Below are 23,513 nucleotides of genomic sequence, written 5' to 3' on the forward strand. Positions count from 1 at the left end.
CCCGGCCCCTTTAGCACTGTGACATGATTGCAGTTCCCCAAGCCTCTGCAGTACTTAGGTTCTGCTGCGAAGTCACTGGAAACCTAACCGGTAATGGTTTAAACTAGGCCCGAGTCTATTTCCCCGTCTAAAAAGACTGCGGGTGAGAGATCTAGGATGGGCTTCCAGAACACCATGGAGCCAGGCTCCACCTGGCTTGTTGACCTTCTGGACAAGGCTTCCATTTCAAGATCTGAGTGGCAGCACCAAGTGTGAAGCAGCAGGACAGGGCAAGGGGGCAGGAGGACCTGTGTGTGCATGCGCACTGTCCCTGAGGAAAGGTGCCCAGAAACTGCCACTTCTCCTTATATCTCATTGACTCAGACTTAGTTAGGTGCCTGCACCTGTAAGGAAGAGAGACTGGGGAATGCGATGATTCTGGGGAGCCATATGCCTGCTAAAATTTGGAGGCACTGTTGCTTTAGAAGAAGGGGTAACAAAATCTGGGGATAGCCAGCTGTACTTAGGACATCGTCCCATTCCTCTCTCTGGTCACTCTTCAAATGTTGTGGCCAAAGCTGAGCAGAACTATCACTGCTCCTTTTTTTTTTTTTTTTTTTTTTAATGACACACCTTAAAAATAGGGATTTGATTTCATCACACATACATTCAAGTCCTTTTGCTTTTCTTTTCTTTTTTTTTTAAATAAATTTTTATTTATGATAGTCACACACACACAGAGAGAGAGGCAAAAACATAGGCAGAGGGAGAAGCAGGCTCCATGCACCGGGAGCCCGACGTGGGACTCGATTCCGGGTCTCCAGGATCGCACCCTGGGCCAAAGGCAGGCGCTAAACCGCTGTGCCACCCAGGGATCCCTCCTTTTGCTTTTCTAAATCAAATTTGAGCCTTCCCTCACCATCCCGATGAAAAAAATCACTCCTTGCCATCACTATTTATGCATTAGTATTGTCTCTGTAGGGTCACGTAAGGGTAGGATTGAGAAGGTATCACCTGGGTCCTGGAGATTGAGGAATCTGCAGTTCATCTTCAGGGCATCATGGGTCCCCAGCAGAGTTTCATTATCCGAGTCTGTTTGTGGTCCATGTAAAGACAGGAGGCTGTCCTCCTTGCACACCAGGCACGGGCATTAGGGTCTTTGCCAAAACTGGATTGAAGGCTTTGAGGCCTGGTGCCCAGCTGTCCTTGGTGCCCTGTGCAGACATTTGTTTCTACAACTGTTAACTCCTCAGGGTACTGCAAGGTCTCCTCTACCATCTTCCTGGCTTGCAGAACCTACCGTCCCCAGGGCCAGGCATTTCTACCTTTACCCTTCACGCGTATCTTTTGATTTCCTGAACTCTGCGTCAATAGTCCAGGATCATACTCCTGCAGGGCCCTTGAGGAAATTAATTTTTGCCTCTTTTTGGAAGCTCGTGGTGGAAGAAAACTCTGGCATCATTCAGTTTTTGTTACTGTCCCGTCTGTGTTGTCTTGTTTTGTGTACTCTTACTTGCCCTTGTACAAAATATTTATGAATGTCGTCTCCGATAATCTGAACCATTCTCGCAATCACATTGTATTGCTGACCAGTATCAGGATTGGATTCCTCTGCTCGGAATGGATACCTCACTAGAGGGAGAGCTAGTTAAGAGTTTATTTTCTCACATAAAGGGGGCCCCAAGTAGAACAATTCCAAGATGGTTTAGAGGCTCTGTGAGTCATCGGGGGCACATTGTCCCCTTGATTTTCTTCTCTGCCAACCTTACTCATGTCCATCATCAATGACACAGTGTGGCCACTAGAGCTCCAGCTATTACATCAATGTTCCAGGAAGGAAAAGGGGAAGGGCAAGATAAAAAAGAGCTACCCCTCCTACATGAATCAATACCCTTTATATAGGTCTCTTAAAACTATTTGCCAGGATTCCATTTATATCTCAATGGCCAAACCTTTCTTTACGGGAGGCTAAAAAATATAGTCTTAGCTCAGCGCATTGCTGTTCCAAATAAAATCCAGATTTTATTATTAATGAAGAAAGGAAGTGAAACTAATCTAATATTGTGTGTTCACTATACTTCGATAAAATTTTTTTTAATTAAACAAAGAAAGAAGGGAAAATGGAAATGGGTAGGCAAGACAACCTCTGCCTACAGCATATTATGGCTAACTCACGTATGTGACCTCTGTCTCATACTTACAGAGTTAGATATTTGTACCCAAGCAAAGGACTGTAACCTTTATCTTATTAGAAAGTCCTCATTTCAGCCTATAAACAGCTTTTCCTTTTTTAATGTTTTTGAAAATCTCTTTAGCTCCAACATACTCCTTATTCTTCAGAGCTAAATCCTCTATAAATAAAATTTAAGAGAGCCAGCTGCTGAAAAGCTCTTTCTAACTTTATACCAGTTGGTGAAATGATGGAGAAATGGTAATAATCTATCCCCAAATACTTTTCTCTGATGCCTTCAGCTACAAAGATTTCCATCCCTTATTCTATACTTTGACATTTTTTTGAACACTTTGCTTTTTCTCTTTACAGATACTTTTCATTCCTAGAAAGATGTAGCTTTTATTTCAAAGAAAACGTTGCTAGTTCATGTTCCCTTTCTTTCATTTGCTTAAGATAAGTGGCCACGTCATCAGAGTATTACCTGCATCCATTTTAATACTGCTACGTTCATATTCCCCTTGTTCAGAAAATCTTTAAACTGCAGTAAGAGGGATCCCTGGGTGGCGCAGTGGTTTAGCGCCTGCCTTTGGCCCAGGGCGCGATCCTGGAGACCCAGGATCAAATCCCACCTTGGGCTCCCGGTGCATGGAGCCTGCTTCTCCCTCTGCCTGTGTCTCTGCCTCTCTTTCTCTCTCTCACTGTGTGCCTATCATAAATAAATAAAAATTAAAAAAAAATAAAAAATAAACTGCAGTAAGAATTATTTTTGCAGCATAAATTATGCCTGGTCAATAGTCAAGTCTCCCCTCCTTTTTGAGAGCTTTGGAGTCATCTTTCTATATGTATATCTTCTTTTCAATTAGAAATCATCATCTTCCGGGTAGGAATATTTGTTGAGCAAGGTTTTGTTTTGTTTTGTTTTGTTTTGTTTTCATATTCTTGGGTTTTTGTGGGTTTTTTTAGCTGAGAGTAAAATAATTGTGTCACCGATCTTCATATTTGAAAGTTTTAAAAGACATGGAAATAATGGCATTACATCAATGACAACAAAAGGATTCTTTGGAACCTTAAAAAGAGCACTAAATAGAGACAGAAACAGATCACGATTGGTAATTCCAGTCCCCCTCTCTTGAGTCCTTATTCACAAAATATTCTTTCAGTTCCTCTTCTCCCACAATAGGAATTGATGCGCCTTTGCAACATTTTAAAATCTGTGCACTCTCTGTTGAGGGTAAAGGGGCCCAGCCTTCTCCCTGAGGGGAGGGGAAATTCTTTGCATTCCTTCCTGATGAATCAGACACACACACACACATACACACACACACACAAGTCTTGGTTTCTTAGTGGCTCTTTTGTGGGATGCCCTGTTCCAGGCTGAGATCCACAGGCACGAATTCTGTCACTTATTCCCAGTGTGTGTTGGGCCTCAGTTTCCTAGCCTGTTAAATAAGGATAGTGGCATCTACTGCACAGTGTTCTTAGGGTTTAATGAGATAACACGAGAAACATCTCATAGAGGAGATCCTCAGTAGGATGTGATAAGGATGATGAGCTAGTCATCTGCTTCAACTTTCTGTGTTCCGAAGTCAAATATCCTTGTTTGCAATGTGCTGCTTTGTAACTATTATAAGAAATCCTGAGCTAACCTGGCACACCTGCATGCAACAGGACACACATTAGCGTGCAGTGGAAGGGCTGGAGAAAGTATTTCGTGAATGAGTTTCCTGTGCCAAACATTGTCCAGATGCTAGCACTTGTTTTTCTCACAATAATTCCATGAGTAGGATTGCCCTCTACTTTTGAGGAACACAGGCCCAAAGTACGTAATTTAAAAAGCTAGCAGGTGCAGGGTTGAAAGGGGGTGTTCTCTTTGTCCATCAGGGATTCGTGCCACATGGTAACAGAATTCCAAGATGGACGCCAAGATTCCCACTGCTCTGAGGTTCTGCATTTTAAGGGATCCCCCCCTCAAGTATGGATGGAACATGTGGAGAGGCTGGTGTAGCCATTCTGCTGATGGCAATTCTGTTGTTGGAGACTCCATCTTAGCAGAAGTCAGAAAGAATTGGCTGCTGACTTTGAAGAAGTAAGCTATAGTGTTGTGAGTGGGTCACCTGAGTGAGGCAGCCAGGGCAGTCTTTAGTTGCTTGAGGCAACATCTGGGAAGAAACAGGGATCTCGGTCTTACAACCTCAAGGCACTGAATTCTGTCAACAATCTGAATGAGCTCGGAAGAGGATCTTGAGCTCTAGATGAGAACCACAGCATGGCCCATATCTTGACCTCAGCCTTGCGGCAGGAAGCAGAGAATCCAGATTTGTCACGTCATCGGGACTTCTGACCTGCAGAAACTGTGGGACAACAAATGAGCATTGGTTTAAGCTGAGATTTGTGGGAATTTGTTACACAGCATGGAAAACGAATACATACTCTCTCTGTTAGATTTTGCTGGACCCAGAGTCAAGAGATAGGAGCATCAGACTCTACTTGCTGTTCTATCCGCTATTAGCCCAGAGGACTGAGCCAATTCTTTTTTTTTTTTTTTAAAGATTTTATTTATTTATTCATGAAAGACATAGAGAGAGAGAGAGAGAGAGAGAGGCAGAGGGAGAAGCAGGTTCCCTGTGGGGAGTCCGATGTGGGACTTGATCCCGGGACTCTAGGATCACGCTCTGATCCAAAGGCAGTTGCTCAACCAATGAGCCACCCAGGCATCCCTGAGCCAATTCATTTTTAAAGAGGAGCCAATAAAACACAATTCAAAGAGATAGATGCATCCCTGTTTATTGCAACATTATTTACAATAGCCAGCTTATAGAAACGGCCAAGGGTCCACTGATAGATGAATGGATAAAGATGTGGCATACATATCATATGTATACATACATATACATATTATAATACGTCATACATATCATATGTATACATACATATACATATTATAATACGTATCATATGTATAACTTTATATATGTATACATATACATACACACACACATATATATAATTCTGCCATAAAAAAGAATAAAATCTTGCCATTTACAACAACACAGATGGACCTAGGGAGTATAACGCTACACAAAATAAGTCAATCAGAGAAAGACAAATACCATATGATCTCACTCAAATGTGGAATTTAAGAAATAAAACAAACTAGCAAAAGAAAAAAAAAAGAGGGAGAGAGAGAAAACAAAAAAACAGACTCTTAACTACAGAGAACAAACTGATGGTGACCAGAGGGGAGGCAGGTGGGGGAGATGACGATTAAGGAGGGAACTTATCATGATGAAAAAAGTAAAATAAAATAAAGAAGAGCCGATAATACTTGTCTTTCCTACTTGAAAGAGTGGCTATGAAGCTTATCTGAAATGGTGAACATGAGTGTCCTCTCTGTTGGATATAAAGTACTATCCAAAGGTGATTTTCAAAAGGTGGTATTCAAAGGCAATATTTAACACCGAGTCCCCTGGAGGAGAACAACCAATCCGAAGGGAGGGTGGCCATAAGTCAAAGTACCCCCTGGGAAATACTCCGTATAAGGCAGATGGAAAAGGTATTTCTAGCTTTGACTATCAACATGTGGGAGCTCAGAACAGTGTCAGGCAGGAGGAGGTCAAGTTCATAAAGGAGGTCCTTCCATTCAGCAACAATCCTCTTCTGTAGGTCTCATAACTTTGCTTTCACATTATCTTCTTTAAAGTCAACAACTATCATGTCAACAAGTTCCTTCTAAAATTTATGAAAAAGATCCCACTTCTGGAGAATGAGCACTCCTTCTCTTCTCCCGCCAACTTCTCAGAAACAATGGTGTCGTTAGCTCTTCCCCTGGTCTGCCCAAGCAAAGTGAAATGAAGATTATTTAATGCTCAAATGTATACTATTGAATGAGAAATGAGAGGTTGTTTCTTTTATGGTGTCATTCACATTTATTCAGTTTGACTGCGTAGATGCAAATTTTGACCTCCAAGTTCTATCTTTTGCTTGTAGGTATTTTGGGTTTTTTCCTGCAGGTATTTTATTTCCTAGGCTTTAGCTTCTCAAAGTGTCTCAGTTGCCTTAGTGGCCTAATTGTGCAGTGGCATATTTAAAAGTCATTATTTTCATCATCTATTAAATGTAGCCCAGAACAGTTTAAAAAATTGGGTGAGGCATTTTTGCAAAAGCATTTATGGTGTGGGCTGCCAAGGAATGTGCAGCTGCAGGAGCTTCTTTGTCTAATCTCAGACTTTTACTTGAAAATGTATTAAGGGTGGATACCTGTGAAGAGGAACCAATTTGATCTCCCAAGAACTGCAAGCATTGGCGAGAGAGACTCATGCTTTGTTTGAACATGCTGAATCTATTGATCCTGGGAAGTGTTAGCACTTACAGAGTAGCCCTTTTATATTGAAATGAGCTCTCTTAGTTTGGACTGCACCTGCTATCTTGCTGGTTTTTAACATCTTCAGCAGTGGTGTCTTGGTAAATGTTTAACAACAAAATGGGGAGGGGGGGGTGGGGGGTGGGGGGGGTGGGGGGGTGGGGTCACCTGATTTGTTACATTTGCCAATTTCCTTGGTGTAAATACTCCCACCATAGCTGATTTCTGGCTATCACAGTGATCACTGAATGCAGAGTTGGGAAGAATTGGGCAGTGGCACGCCATCCTATGTTATTTTTACTATATAGAAACAATAGACAAATAATCTCAAAAGCAGATAATAAAAAGAAGTGAAATAATTAGAAAGTAACAACCGTTGAGTGTTTGTTACCTTTGAAAAATATCTCATTTATTTAATTGTAGGTTCATGTCATTTAAATTTTAATAATGGCCATGGCTAACAATCAGCTCCAGCATACCACTGAGACTAAGTCAAGAGATTGACTATGTTACTAGATGATACAATTAGCATCGTTCTGTTTCAGTTTTGGTGGAAGTAGAAGTCAAAGAATAAGGCAATTGGTTCCAAGTACCCCATGTTAAAATATGAGTTAGTAGACCACCCATGGTGGGACTTGCAAATGGGCCGAACCCAAGTTGGCCAGCATTACCTCCTTCTAGATGGGCTGGAAGAGGTGGGGAGAGAATTTCCTTGGAAAAAGTTGTTGGATTGCACTTCAATGCACACAACAAGGACTTCAAGGGGATGTCTCAGGGGAGCTTACGAGCACCCATCCCCCGAAGTTTGGAAACATAAGGACTCTATCTGACACCCACAAAGAACAGTAAGTGTAAGGGCTGTGGTTGTGGCCACTCCACTGTGTCTGATCACAGAGTAAGGAGGACTATAATAGACCAAATTTTACTTCCACTGATAGTAGGGAAAGGTGAGGGGTTTTGGAGCTCAGATGTGGACAGTGTAAAAGGAAGCCAGCTTGGGGTTGCCTTCGAGGGGATCTTACTCAATAAGCACATGATGACCTAGAGGGGTAATGTGACCCTAACAGAGGAGTAGGTGCCCTCCAAGGGGGCAGTGTTACTCAGACAACTGTCTATGTCAAGGTGAAGTCAGTCAGAGGTCCCTGGTGAAGGATAACTGAGGAGCCCACGATAGCCTTGACTGAGAGAAAGAATCAGCTTGGAGCATCTGCCTTCCTGGACCAGCAATGCCTTCTCGAAGCTCTTCCTGTCCTCTTCTCTATCCCCTGATCCAACCTTACAAAGGTCAGAAACAGCAGCCAGAGGGAAGAAAGTAAGTGAGGAAAAAGGTGTAAAACCAGCAGTGCCCATGCCCAACTAAAGTCTACATAGAAAGCTTTAAATTGGATTAAAATGATTTTTACAGTACACTAGACTAGTAGGCATAGGATTATAGACTGAGTCTTTTTAAATGCCAAAATGAAGGACTATTTGTTTATTATCCAAGAGCAGTGAAATAGCTAGATAATATTTCATCCTGGGGAGGGATGAGGAGGGAAGGGTTCCAAAAGTCAAATTTGAAGAGCAGTGGAAGAACAAAGCTAGAAGTTTGGTTTCTCCTTATAACCCATTGATGTGCAGTCAGTCAGTCAACCAATTACAAATGTTTTTTTGGAAGATTTTCTGAATACGTTCAGATCTCCAATATTCCGACCAATTGCTACTTAGAAGAATGAAGTCACATTTGTTTGATATGAGGCCTTTCTGAGGACAAATAACAATAAAAAGCTTACAGCCCCTTTGGGAATTAAATTTTGAAGTACTCCACAAAGAGTTGAGAGCCAAGCTTGTCATTCTCAATTCTAATGGGTAAATCTTTGTCTCCAGAAGAGAACGGGAAAAGGCCAGCTGATTTATAAAAGTCAGAGTGGCTATAATGTACTATAGTCTCTTTAATGCTAACATACTAAGGAATTAAAAAGGGAACATTAAAATACCTAATTATTTTCAGTTACAGAACCCTAGACAACCAGCTGATTCCTTCTGGGTTGCTGAAGTTATTTTTGCTGTTGTTGTTTGGAACTGTACAGAATGCACAGCCATAGAATTCTTGCTAAAAGGAATTTTCACTTATACTCACTCAATATCATGAATGTAAATGTAATTATAGAGTGGAGGGAGTTGTTCTGGGGGATGGGCTGGGAACAAGTGTAAAAGCTCCCAGGGTCCATGAAATAGCCTCACTAGCAGAAAGAAAACTATACTTGCAACAAGGACCAAGCCCAGAAAATTCTTGCAGATTACTGGGCACTGAGGCCACACACTCTCTTCCCAGGAGGGATGTGTTACCAAGGTAAAGCCTCCCCTTGGACCACATTATCGAAAGGACACAGGTCGGTAGTAACAATTGTTCCAGTGACAGAAGCAAGAAGAGGGAGGTGAAAAAGTGATATAACCTCACTGTGAGGCCCCTTTCAACTCACACATATTACACTTTTTGACAGATACTCAAAATGAAATGCCCACGGGGGCTCGAAACATTGAGGAAGAACAAGAAGAAGAAAAGCAGGCAGTTATGAAAACAGGCTACAGCGCAAATACTACAGTAAATAGCTACTGACACCCTGCATCAGTGTGAGGAACAGTAGATTAGGACATGGGGGAGGCATGTGGTGAAGGGACGCTAGCCCAAGCTGGTGCCTGATGACTACGTCATACGAGAAAATGGATCCAGCAGCCAAAACATTCAAGCTTTGGAATGCCCTGATTTTAAAATGTTACCAACTAATTTTATTTTTGTATTATTATTTTTTAAGAGATGGAGAGAGAGTGTTGGGGAGAGGGAGAGAAGGATAGAGAGAATCTTAAGCAGGCTCCATGCCCAGCGTAAAACCAGACGTAGGGCTCGATCTCACACGCTGAGATCATGACCTGAGCCTGAATCAAGAGTCAATGCTTCTCCGACTGACCCACCCAGGTGCCCTCATTATCAGCTATTTTAAAAGTTGAAAACACTGTGTTGACCAAGTGAAACATGGATGCTCTATGATCTGGACTATGTGATCGAAATATCTTTTTGGTGATAGTAATAGCGACGATGGTAATAATTCAGTATCATTCAGATTTTTTTAGAGGTCTTTAGTAGCATCTGGAACTAAGTGATTCACATATATTAACCATTTTATTTACTACTTTAAAGTCTTCATTTATTTATTCACGAGAGACAAAGAAAAAGAGAGAGGCAGAGACACAGGCAGAGAGAGAAGCAGGCCCCATGCAGAGAGCCTGATGCGGGCTTGATCCCGGGTCTCCAGGATCAAGCCCTGGGCCAAAGGCAACGCTAAACTGCTGAACCACCGGGCTGCCCTATTAAATATAGTATCACATTAACAACAAGAAGGGTCGAATTTCACAGCATTCTGTTTTTGTGTTTGAAGAACAAAAATAGTGGACATGTAAATAATTCTAAACAACTGTTCTCAGTTCCTTTTATATCTTCAACTATTTGAGAAGGCACTCAGAATGGAGACTAGGTCAATTAGGACACAGTCTTGTCTACCCTGCTAAGGTGAATATGGAGAACTCATGAACATTTATGGAAATACTTCAGAAATCGGAACTATTTATTAGCTGCCAGAGCCCTGTGCTTTTCATTGCCTCTTGCCAAACAATGCATGAGTTGTGGGAAGTATGCAGGGATATGAGAAAGATACAATCTGTAATTTCTGAGAATCTTTGTAATGCACTATTGCCATTTTGTAGTCTGAAGCAAAAACTCTAAAGAACCAAGTTCCCTCTTTGAGAAAAGACCTATGAAGCAGGGCACCTGGGTGGCTCAGTCGGCTAAGCCTTTGGCTCAGGTCATAATCCTGGGGTCCTGAGATCAAGTCCCAGCTCGGGCTCCTTCTCCTTCTCCCGGCACCCCCCCCTCCACCCCCGCTGCTCACGTTCTCTCTCTCACTCTCTCAAATAAATAAATAAATAAATAAATAAATAAATAAATAAAATCTTCAAAAAAGAAAAGAAAAGACCTATGAAGGCTATTCCACTGAAATATCAACAAATGTTCCTCCAATGGTGACTGAAGTGTCCCATTAGATCATGTTCTCCTAAATTTTACCCATTTTAAACTCTCTTTTTAAACCACACAAAGTAAATTCTCTCTGAAAAGGATAACGTATCAAACGTGGAACACTATTATCCGGTCTTGTTTTCTGGATTTTCCAAAATAGTGCTTAACACATTCACATAAAGTTACTGGAGGGGCATTTGGTTGAGAAAAGATTGAAGAGATGAGGAAGAGGAAGGGAAGGACAAAGGGCTAATGTATGTATTTTACTATTTTCTGTAAGGTCAGTCTTGGATTTCCTATTTTAGGAACTGAGGTCATTATGGGTCAAAAAATTAATAGAGCCATTCTAACATCTACACATGCGCACACATACAGTGTGGACGAGTTTATTCTGGGAGCGGAATCCCATCTCCAGCTGGACCAACAGCAGGGAAACACGGGAACCTTTGGAATGTATGATGGTAGAAAAATCAGTCCTGGGAGCATGAGGACGAATCATTCCTCTTCATCATCCTCAGCCAAGCCCCGAGCAGTCATTGCTCGCCGGATGAAGACCATGCTACTGAGCAAGGCGCAGCCCACCATGGCTGAAAGCCCCCCAGCATGGATCAGATCTGGTTCCAGCACCGGGATGGTTCCTTGTCAGTCTCTGGGCCCACTGGTGTCTGGCAAGGAGGTGGCATTTCAGCTCCATCTCAGGGGAAGTAGACATTGAAGGTGTGTGAGCAGTAGACACAGAGGTCGTGCGACTCTTGAAGGTGGGCCTGCAGCTTCTCATTGGGCAGCTTTACCTGCAGCAGTAGGCCAAGTAGCCAAAGGCAAAAGTGTCCAGAGAAGTGGGAGCATCTCCAAAACCAAGTAGCCAAAGGCAAAGAGCCTCTGCATACCACTTCCGGGTCACGTCTACCTGGTTCCAGGTGTCAATCCGAGTAGTATGTGTCAGCACAGGGAGTAGCTGCTCCTCCAGCAGAGACGTGCAGGCCGAGGTGTCTGCCCCTTGCCCGGCTGACAGATCATAAACAGCGTCGTACTTGTCTTTTCAAAGGTGGGTGACGGTCCTGTGTGGCAGGTACCACGATGACCTCTCCTCGAGCGGGCTGAAGGACAGGCATGGCTCCAGAAGGCCCCGCCAGGGCTTGGTGATCATGTGCACCTTGGGGGGGGGGGGGCGGGGAGCAGCAAATCTGGCATAGGTCAGCACAGCCAGGCCATCCAGGTCCACTGACCATAGCCCCCGACCAGCAGAGCAGGTCCCTAGCTGCCACCCTCTAGCCTGACTTCTGTCCCAAACAAAAATAGTTTTTTTTAATGAAAAGCTTTTTTTTTTTTTTTTAACCTAGCAAACAGTATTAGCACTCTTTGAACGTGTTTTAAGGGGCACCTGGGTGGCTCAGCAGTGAGCGTCTGCCTTCAGCTCAGGGCATGACCCCGGGGTCCTGGGATCGAGTCCCACATTGGGCTCCCCACAGAGAGCCCACTTCTTCCTCTGTCGGTGTCTCTGCCTCTCTCTGTGTCTCTCATGAATAAATAAATAAAATTAAAAAAAAAAAAGAATGTGTTTTTGAGAGTACCTGAGATAACACATATAGGCAAAATCTTGTTTTAGAAGTTTTTGTGGATTTTTCAAATAGTTTCATCATCACAGAACTGAATAATAATGGCTATCATGAAATCTTCACTAAAAGTTATTTTTTCAGTTTGGAGGCCTCGGAGATGAGCCTAGGAGATGTCCATCTCTGGGAAGCAATATTGTTGTTGACTTGCTACTTTGGCTGAAGAGAGGGGGCAGTTTCAGAGACATCTGCTTGGCTATTCCTGGTCCCTTTGATAACTCTGACCTCCTTAGGCCCAGAGGCCGATGGAGGGGTCAACCAGCGACAAGGTGTAGCTATTTCAGTTACACATTTGGGGACCAGGGAAATGACCACCGGGTTTGTCCACAGTCGCAGTGGGCTCACTGAGAGCCACACACAAGCCAGGATTCCACGTATTATTTGGCACCCACGTGATCACATGTGTATAGGTCACCAAGGCAATGCTTTGAGCCTCTGGGTGTCATTGTCCCTTTTCCCTAGTAAAATGGCCATAAGTTAGGGAAGGGCGGTGGAATCATCACTGGGTTCACTTGCTGCGCGATTGCAGGGTCTTTTCCTGGGGGCCGGGCCTCTTCTTTAGCCACTGGGTTACAGGTCCAACAATTGGCTCAGGCTCAGAAACATTTTATTGGGATGAGTGGCTTCAGCCTCCTAGTTATCCATCCTTAATCTCTTTTGGTTTAATGGATTAAGTCATACCCTCCCTGGCTGTCCATCTATTTTGCCCTTAGGGACCCTGTTCTACTAACAACGTCTATAGTTCTCTGAGCATAGACCCCCTCTGTCTGCCTTCATGCCTTTGCCTCCTGTTACCACAATTAGGTCCCCCCCCCAGCGCGGGGAGGGTCTTCTCCCTCCCACTGCTACCAGGGGTGGCCTCCCCTCCACCAGCCGTGGCTTACAGAGGACAGCTACCCTGAACCTAAAGATGCAGGTGCCCCTCTTAGTGGCGTATCCCTGTCGCAGGCGAATGATGCTCCTCCCTTGTTTGAGCAGAAGGACCTCTGGTGTTGATCCCCCTTCAGCGCAGGTATCCGCGGCCACATGCCCATTTCGCTCAGCTTTAAAGCCTCTTGCTGTCCATTGCAGCCACCCTGGCATCATTGCCTCACTGAGTGTTCTCAAGCGCTTTTCTAGGAGCCTCTTGGTAGTGTGCTTGCGCCGGGTCCCAGGGTCCCTGCCAGGGTAGTTAGATCCTCTGTCTGGAGAGACTGAGCGTTATCCAGCCTTCCATTCCACCGTCCTTCATCAACCACTCACCCAATCCAGGCCAGAGCCCCTTAATCTTTCCCTGCCCATTTGCCAGCTCTTTGGGGACAGGAACCTTTCTCCCCTTACTGGGCCCTTTTATGGCCTTGGCTGGATTATACCGAGACTGAATCTGAGCTGTACTGACCTCCTAGCAAGTGAGGGAAAACGCTGGGCCTTACAGGAAGAGTGGGCCCCTTGTGCAGGCTCAGTGGGTTCAGAGGAGTCTGGGAATTCATGATTCTCATGCATATCAATCCAGATGTCCTGTCCATGTGCTGGGGTTAGTCTCCCCCTGCCCCTACCCCCCTCCTTCCAGGGCCCTGGATTGACATAACAGATCTGTCTTGTTTGGGAGCTTAACCTTTTGAGCTCTGCTACTGTTATGATTAACTCCTGTCTGTCCTTCAGCTTTCTCTGCCCTCCTTCTTGGAGATGAGAGGCTCTTCATGCTACCAAGGAGGCTGTCTCTTGGGATGCCTGGGTGGCTCAGGGGTTGGGTGCCTGCCTTGGGCCCAGGGCGTGATCTTGGAGACCTGGGATCAAGTCCCACGTTGGGCTCCCTGCATAGAGCCTGGTTCTCTCTGCCTCTCTCTCTCTCTCTCTCTCTCTCTCTCTGTGTGTGTCTCATGAATAAATAAATAAAATCTTTGAAAAAAATCAAGGAGGCTGTCTCTGGCTTTCACGCTTACGTTTTCAATTTCAGTCACTCTTGGTTCTTTGTCATAATTGGCTTTTTCAGTGTCAATCGAGTGTAGGTATAGCCAACCAGTCCCACCACCCTCAGAGTTACTGTTTCCCACACATTTCTCTAACTCCTACTACACTGCACCAATCAGTGATTTCTGTTCCACTGGGCACCGTTATGGCAGCCCAGTCCACCACTAGCAAGGGTGGTGAACACAACTGCACTACTACTTTGTACCAGAGGATACCTGAGCACCCCCACCCCAGCGATGGAATTCAGATTGCCAGCCAAGAACTCCAAAACTCCATTCCAGCATCCGATTTCTCAACCAGTCCTGACACTAACTGGCACCGGTTGGATGCTCCTTGAGGGAGACTCAGAGATGGAGTTCAAGCTCAAGAGTTTTATTATAGGATCTCTTGGGATCACTTCCCATAGAAGAGGAGAGATGAAGGCAGAGGGAGAAGTCAAACTGTGAGGCAGTCTCAACCAGACGGGCAATTAAATTCCATCGCTGAGGGAGGCGGTGCCCAGGTATCCTCTGCGGGGCCCTCCAAAGCCAGGATGGCCCTCCATGCTTTCTTGAGTTGAGCGGAGAGAGTTAGGTCTTTGTACGCCAACACTGACCAGTCATTGGATGCCGTGTCCCAGGAAAGGCTGACCTCTGAGGGCTCTCTGCTGGCAGCACTCCCGGCAGCTGGGAGAGGAAGTCTTTCATCCCTCGAAGGGGTTCTGGGTGGTGCATCGCAGTGTCTACCACACCCCGTATTCCAGGCCATCTCAGACAGCTCTTCTTGGCTCTGTGAATCTCTCTTTGCAAAGGTGAATATTAATATTAAACATTTTCAGATGTGAGCGAGATAACATTCCAGTTCTGATTTTTACCTCCCAGGTAATGGCCATTAGGTCTCCAGCTTCATCTCCCAGAAACTTCTGGCATTCACGGTGTTGTATACTCACACTGGCGTTCTCTAAACCCACAGTTCAGGAAGAGGACGGTGTCCTGAGGGTCCTGAGGCTGGCTACCCTTTAAGGCCTGGCTCTCAGGTCAACTCCACTGTGACATTTTCCTCTAGTCCCCTGGGTGAGGGCTATTTGCAATCTTCTTTTCTGTCCTGTAAGTGTGTCTGTTAGCATAATACTCAGCGGGCTAAGAGCTAAACCTGGGAGCTCTACTATGTGTTTCTTCTAGAAATAGATAGGAAATGAAAGGAAATGCAGCCTCTTCCTTCCTCTCTCTCTCAGGTCACTCGCTCTGGGAAAAGCTAGTCACTATCTGTCAAAGAAGCCCAAGTAGCAAAGAACAAAGACCTCCCTCCAACAACCTTCTTGGAAACAAGTCCTCCAGCCCCTGTCAAGCCTTCAGATGACTGCAGCCCTAGGTGGCATCCTAACTGTAGCCTATGAACTACTTTGAGCCAGAACCACCGAGTGAAGCTGCTGAATTTTGGAAAAACTTATTATGTAGCAATAGATAAGTAATGAAGACTAAAACCTGTTTAACATTGTATAATCCAATGTCTGACCCAGGACATTCATCCACATAATATTCATTAACACGACAGCCCACACTCTTGTTAGAATGTTAAAAATCACTGTACAACGTTATCAAGTTTCTCTAAAGCTCTGTCTTAAATCTTTAGAAACAACAGTTTTCTTTTTAAATTGTTTTACAATTGATTCCTTTTTTAATTTTTAAAAGTTATTTATTTTTTTTTTTAGATTTTATTTATTTATTCATGAGAGACAGAGAGAGAGAGAGAGAGAGAGAGCCAGAGACACAGGCAGAGGGAGAAGCAGGCTCCATGCAGGGAGCCCGATGTGGGACTCGATCCTGGGTCTCCAGGATCATGCCCTGGGCTGAAGGCAGCGCTAAACTGCTGAGCCACCCGGGCTGCCCCCTGATTCCTTTTTTTAAATTTATTTTTTAATTTTAGTTCCAGTATAGTTAACATGCAGTGCTATATTAGCCTTAGGTGTACAATATAGTGATTCAACACTTCCATACATTATTGGGTGCTCATCAGGACAAGTACACTCCTTAATCCCCATCACCTACTTCTCCCATCCCCCACCCAACTCCCCTCTGGTGTCCATCAGTTTGTTCTCTGTAGTTAAGAGTCTGTTTCTTGGTTTGTCTCTCTCTTTTTCCCCTGTGCTCATTTGCTTTGTTTCTTAAATTTCACATATCATCTACAATTAACTCTCAAAAACAAACAAACCCACTGTCATAATATTACCTCTGGATTTTTCTGAAGACAAAATTTAACATCCTTGCTTTGCTAACATCCTTGCTTTGCCACCTTCTCTTCATTGTTAAGAATAGCTTACTTCACTTTCATTAACCATAGATTCATGCATGGCTTTAAAAACACTTTGCAGTATTTATTATTGAAATGCATTTCAATGGGCCTTATTTATTTTCTGTCAGATTCAAATCATTTATTCAATATTTTATCTAAAATAAAATAATTTGAGAAATTCCTAGAAGTGAGTTTTTTCTCAAAAAAATTCGTTTAATTTATGCCAGTTTTTTAGATGCTCATTTAATAATAAATCAATACTTCTAAATAAAGGATAAAATCAGTAATGCAGGCTTTGTTTTAAAGACATATTCAGATCTATGCCTCATCATATTCAAAGCACGCTGAGGTTAATTAGTATTGTCCTTGGGTGGTTTATCAGAACTTTAGGTTATCCATAATAAACTTGCTTTCAAGTTCAATGCAGTTAGTGTGGAATCTGCTTAATTATAGCTTTTTAGACATTTCAATTTCCTCTACTTAGTTTGCATGAAGACAAGCCCTTTGAAGATCAAATACTTAGCTACCTCCCTACTTTAAGGAGGCTTTGAGAGAGCAAAGATTTTTTTTTTTTTTTGTCAGTTAAGAGAAAGCAGACATTTTCTATCATTGTGTTAAGAGAAGAGCTGGATGGAGAAACTGGATGGGGAAACCAGGCATCTTTCTCTTCGCCTGAACCATGTGTCCTCAGTATGTCTTCATCATTTTCTCTGAAGTGAATATTTAGACCACCAGACACCAATTTTCAAACGTAAGAACCAAACACATTCCAAAGCCAATTGCAAAGATTTTTTAGTTTCATGGCTGTTTTACATTAACCTAATCTCTGATCTTCCCAAATACTTTGAATAATTGAGAAGACCTAACTGACAGTCAAAGAGTACAATTTCTTCATAGTTGGTTAACTTTCTTGAGTTACTTTTCTTCCATTCACAATGAAAATCAGTATCAAATAATACGTATTTCTATCATTTGTGGCTTTGGACTTTGGCATTGCACAGATTCTAAGATAATGCTGATAATAGACAGCAAGAAGTCCATATTAGACTCTTTCCAGGTATCATCTGTCTTGATCCCCAAAACAGTCCTGTGAGATGAGAGATATTTCTAACTCTGCTCCACAGAAAGAAAACTAAGGCTCAGAGAAGTAACTTGTATCAGAGCTTATGGAGGAAAATAGATTTGTCTTGGCATCAAAATCACAAATACTATAGGAACCATTGTAACCTTGTTAGAATAATTTTTATCCCTTTTAAATTAAATTATTAAAATAATCTGTCTATAAGATGTCTTTTAATTGACAGAATTGTTATATATAACACTAAAACAAAGACAGAAAGTGCAGTTTGCATAAAAGATTGACTCTCTTTTCCTGTTATACCTTTACGCACATCAGAGATATCAGTTACACAATCAACTATGATAATTAGAGAAACAACAAATGCCCCAGGGGGAGCATTTTCTAGTGATTATATCATAGATACATAATAATATCTTTATAAGCTAAGCAGGAAAACATTCTCAGAAGCATATTGTTCAGGTCAGTGATTTTACAAGAATTCCATAGGATGAATAGCCCCTCTGTCAGAATAAAAGTTGTGGAGCAAATTCCATTATAATTCTCTTTTCTCAGTCACTTGGAACTTTCTCAAAAAGTCTCTTTCCAAGTGAAACTGTCCCTGGTGGCTGCCTCCCAAATGTGATTTTTTTTTTTTTAAGTTAAAGGAAAATTTGTTTCTCCATCCAAGAAGGAAATAGTTATTCAACCACTTTTTTTCAAAGGCTTTTAAGTATAAATACCTCAAAACTCAAACTTTTAAGTACTTAGAATTTTATGTAAAGTTGGGTAGCACTCAATTACTCCTTTTGCTATATCATATGAGAAATTAGATGCAAAATTCATCTGGAATTTTACAAAGTTCAATGAACTGCTTACTATATTCAGATCTGGGCTAAAAACAGGACTGGTTTTATAGAGCTGCAGTTGGATTGAACTTGACTAAACATTTGAGTCGAGTCTGATTCGCAGTGGTTTATCTACATAACCAGTCATGGATTCAAGATAAAGCATCACAGGCTCCCCTGTTCAGACGTCATTAAAGGCTGTGACAAAGCAGGCAAATCTGTCCCTTCAGTATTTGTCTCTGTGCTTTTAGTAACCTGCCTCTACTAAGAGATGTTTTCCTTGAGGTAAGCTCAGCAGCTGCTTAGAACCTCAGACACCAACATCTCCTGGCCACTTTAAGACTGACCAAGGAAACACCTCCACTCCACTTACCTACCTAACCTGAGAATGCAAAGTACTAGACTTGAGCATGCAAATTAATTCCCAGTGGTTCACACAAGTGTCCTTTCAGAAAATTTTATAAGGTGAGCAGACACAGGTATTTAACTCTTTCAAAGAGCATTTCACCCACAAGTATCTGTTGAACTGGACAGTGTTAGATATTAGTCATCACAACAACAACCACGAATCATTTTTTACCATGTACAAAAGGAAGACAAGGCAGCCAGCAAATCCATAGGCGATGGAAACTCAGCAGTGTTCCGATCACCCAAGCTGTTTGTTTATGCCTGTTACCAGAGCTCTAAAACTAACCTGTACTGCTCTTTGTTGTGGCATCCTATAAGCAACAAAGATCAAATGTGATAGTAAATTATATGTTGTTTTCGATATATTGGTTGGCTGCAAATTATTTTTAAAAACACGGATTAGCAAGCTAGAAATGTTTCTCTTATGTTCAAAAATCTGAAGACAATTGATCTTGGTTGGAATAGCATTCCTGGGTGGCAGGGACCACCTCCTTCTAAGTGATTGCCTTGTGTTGAAGCCTCTGTTCCAAGATCACTTGTTTAGAGGTGGCTGCTAAAGCTTCAGACTTTATAAGAGAACACAAAGTAGGGGTCTGCATGGACTCCTTACTTGCATTTACATTTCCATGGGCTAGAATTTACCTGGCTGCAAGGGAAGCTAAGAAATGTAAAAAAATTCCTTTATTCTGGAAAGCCATGCATCCAGCTAAGACTCAGGACTTCCCTTTTTGACGAAGAAGGGGAAAATGGATATTTTAGGTGAAGCTAACCCTTGAAGCCACACATGTGATTGGTAAATAAAATAAAATAGTAAAATTATAGCAATTGCAAAAAAAAAAAAAAAAGAAAGAAAATAAGTAGGAGAGACTTGGCAAAGACTGAGCTATTTGAATTGGATGAAGGAAGAACATAAAAATTGATGATCCTGGACTATTTCCTTTTGTATTTTACTTTCACAGGGTCTTCTTGGGGGCTTGGAGGTTAAATACCTTGAAAGTTAAGATTTAGCTTAAAGATCTACACATTCCAAAAAAAAAAAAAAAAAGTTCTGCACATTCCAAAACAAAGAGGATATTTGGCAATTAATGAATAAATTCAGATTGTGTAGAGAGCATTCCACATTGAATCAAGAATTGTCCTGGTTGCCACTTTATGGTATGTTCATGCTTAAATATTTATGATCTTCTGGAAAGATATTATTCCTATGAAAATATGTATAATGTCATCCTTGCTATTTAATACTTGGCTTTACTGTACATTGCTCAAATAGTTTAACAACCTAAAATTTCCTTTTTTTCACTACATTTTCTATTTAAACAAGAGAGAAAATTATTCTTGCTTAATTTAACACAGAAAATAGAGTTTATAGTATGCAAGTGATTTCTTTAGGAAATATATGATGTGTAATTTGAATCATCTTTAAAAGGCTGTGGTTAAGAGTATAGATTCCACCATTAACTCAGGATGTGATGTTGGGAAATCCAACTTGTCTTGAGTTTCAGGGTTGTGTGTTTGAAATTTGGAAGATACCTATTTCTAAGGATTTCCATGAGGATTCATAAACTTATATGTGTATACTTGGCATACACCAAGAAGTCAATAAAATTTAAGGATGTAGTACAGAGTAATGTTGTCTATTTCAATTCAACTACTCATAATTTGATACTTATGCTCAGCTTTTTCTACCAAAAGTTTCAAAGAAATTGATTGATAAAGAGATTTCAAACTGAGCTTACCTTTTTAAAAACTTCTAATATTTACGAAACATTATACGGATAATTACATATAAAAACACATATTAATATGCTCTAGTGACAAAGTAAACAGGTGGAGGTTAGAGATAGGTGATTTTGCTGACTGAGGCCTGTCATTCACTGAACCACTAAATTATAGAGTCAACTTTTCTTTTTCTTGTAAACTTCGTCTCATTTTTTTTTTTTAGAATTCTATATTTCTAATTTTCTCTTTGCTGCCAAGGATATTCCCTCCAGAACATTGTAAGTTAGTGCAATGAAATATATCTAAGTCTATATCTTCATCTGCATCTATGTATTTGAAAAGTCTTGCCACTCACATGGAAATTTTGTCTTTTAATAACTCATCAGTGGCCTAAGACCTACCAAAAGAGCTTTGTTCAGGATATAATGAATACATGTACAAAGACTGCTTTAGCTTCCAATTCTAAAGCCCCAGTTGCACTGCATTTGCTATTATGGAGCAATATATTATCTTGAAATGAACTGTGGAGGCACTTTGTTTTCGGTTGTACTAATGTGAAATTTTAGAAAATGAATATATCACAGTGAAAAACTGGAAAATGTGAAACATTGCATCATTTGTTTGCATTTCATATAAACATCAATAGTGCCATTTCCAAAGTAAATATGAAAGAATATTAATTCTGATAAAAAAATAAGTATTGTTAATGAGCCAAGCACATGAGATATTTGTCTTACAGTTTCATTAAATAAAAAAACCCCACCAATAGAAGAATATTGTGTTACCTTTGGGCTCTATTCTGCAATGTTTTACATAGGCAAAACCTCCTCTGCTTTCCTGGGAGCGTGTTTCAATTAAGCATGATGAACATATTTCAATTAAGATTTATATTTCATATGTATTTTTACAGGTGTTAGTGGTTTGATCCACAAATATACTCAAGAGTCACATAGCTGTATAGAGTCCCATTCTATGTTTCTGATAGTGCATACATTTAACTCCAAACGTCTACCTAGCCAGCAGTTGTAGCTGACACGTTTTTTTTTTTGTTGTTGAGGTCATGTCAACATAATGCCAAACTACTATATGTTCTTGTCAAAATGCTGCCAGTTTTTCCAGTCCAAAATCTGAGTGTTGTGTAGTCTCACAAGTCATCTTTTCATGGGAATTGACATTATAAGCATCAAAGTTAACCATTTTCTGGCCTATGGTTGCAGGTAGAGCTGTTTCTGGAGATAAGCACAACGGTAAAGTCAACTCTTTTTTTTATTTTTTTTTTTATTTTTTGGTAAAGTCAACTCTTGTTGACTCACACTGCTGGACGATCTCAGAGACATACGTCATCCCAAACGGCACATGATGTGAAAACCACTTCAGTGGCATGCATTGTTGCAGTCATATTTGAAGGTGTATTCTAAGAATTAAATTTCAAGGTACAGTCCTATCAATCCTATTTGCACCAGGATCTTGAGTTAGTTACTCACTGTCTCCACCCTTCAGGCTGAGGACAAAATATGCTCACAGAGCCACCTTCCTGGCATATTTGCTTTTCAAAGGACTTCTCCATCTACAAAGTCAGTATTTGAGATATCAAAAAACATATAGGGAAGTAGATGTGGGTTTTCACTTGAAAGTATCAAATGCATTCCCTTGAGTGGGTGTGCAGAAGTGTTAACAAAACAGAGGCGTCCCCAAAGACAGAGTTGTCAGCAATCATAAAAGCGTGCTGGCCAGTCTGCTCACAGAAAAGGTTAATCTATTAGAGCCACTGGCTTATACTTGTCCCCACTCTGAGGCAGGAGTATAACAATCATAATATTAGAAGCAAGAGAAATTTATGGTCTATCAGAGGCTTTCTGATGATTCAATGAAAGCTATCATTTGATTTTAGTTTAAGACCAAAAGAGTGAAGTTGACAGTTTTCTTTTTTCAAACTGACCACTTGACTTTTATGTATTAAAACTGCTAAAGTGATTTAATCAATACAACTTTTGACTTTTCTCTGAATTGTGTCTCCTGAGAGATCAAGCCTGAGCTAATAGAGCATGGTACTTAACCCCAAGGTAATCTTTAATGAAGCCATCCACATGGCTTTTCTCCTTGCAGTCATTTCTAATTTCTTAAGTAAAACATTTGGAAGCAACTCAGTGGCATTATTTTCCTCTACTGGGTTTCTGAAATGATTGTAAACAATGATTATTACTAGTGTTTAAGGAGAGCACCTTTTACAAAACTCAACAGAAACTATTCTAGACAAAAAATTTGGTTTAATGACAAGTCTCAGATTAATCCTGAAGCTCAAAGTTCCATTCCCACTGGCTTAATGTTGATTTAGTTTTGCAGTGGCTTTACAGAGTTTAATCTTTGATTTTGTTTGTTTGTTTGTTTGTTTGTTTCATTGGGTTGGACCATGTCCCCTAAAAGGATATGTCCAAGGGACGCCTGAGTGGCTCAGTGTTTGAGCGTCTGCCCTTGGCTCAGGTCCTGATCCCAGGTTCCTGGTATCAAGTCCCGCACTGGGCTCCCCACAAGGAGCCTGCTTCTGCCTCTGCCTGTGTCTCTGCCTCTCTGTGTTTCTCATGAATAAATAAATAAAATCTTTTAAAAAATAAATAAAAAGATATGTCCAAGTCCTAACTGCTGGTACCTATCCACGTGACTTGATCTGCGAATGGGGTCCTTGTAGATATAATTAAATTAGGATCTCAAAATAAGACCATCCTGGATTCATGGGGGGCCCTAAATACAATGACGATTGTCTTTATAAGAGAAACGAGAAGAGATTTGAGACCCAGACACATGGAAGGGAAAGTCATGTGAAGATGTGTGGCAAAGATTATAGGGCCATGAGTCTACAGGCCAAGGGGATTGCAGCAGTCACCAGAAGATGGGAGACAGAGAACAGCTTCTCTCTCAGAGCCTCTGGAAGAATCCAGCTTTGCCAACATCTTGATTTCAGCCTTCTGGCCTCCAGAAAAAATGATTTTTCCTCTGCCTTCGGAGTACAGATTCCCCTGATCACAAAAGCCAACACCAACTACCTACAGTTATAAACCTGACTCAAGAGGAACCCCTGTGTCCTGT

General features: G+C 41.6%; 1 long non-coding RNA gene and 1 pseudogene across 1 annotated transcript in view; both read right to left on the reverse strand.

The window, feature by feature from the left end:
- Window positions 1-23,513, reverse strand: part of LOC140642488 (uncharacterized) — a 59,265-nt gene that overhangs the window by 15,533 nt on the left and 20,219 nt on the right. The gene's annotated exons all lie outside the window — the stretch shown is intronic.
- Window positions 10,997-13,259, reverse strand: LOC140600470 (metaxin-1-like; annotated as a pseudogene).

Source organism: Canis lupus, chromosome 11 (assembly GCF_048164855.1).
Source record: "Canis lupus baileyi chromosome 11, mCanLup2.hap1, whole genome shotgun sequence".
Taxonomy (NCBI): domain Eukaryota; kingdom Metazoa; phylum Chordata; class Mammalia; order Carnivora; family Canidae; genus Canis; species Canis lupus.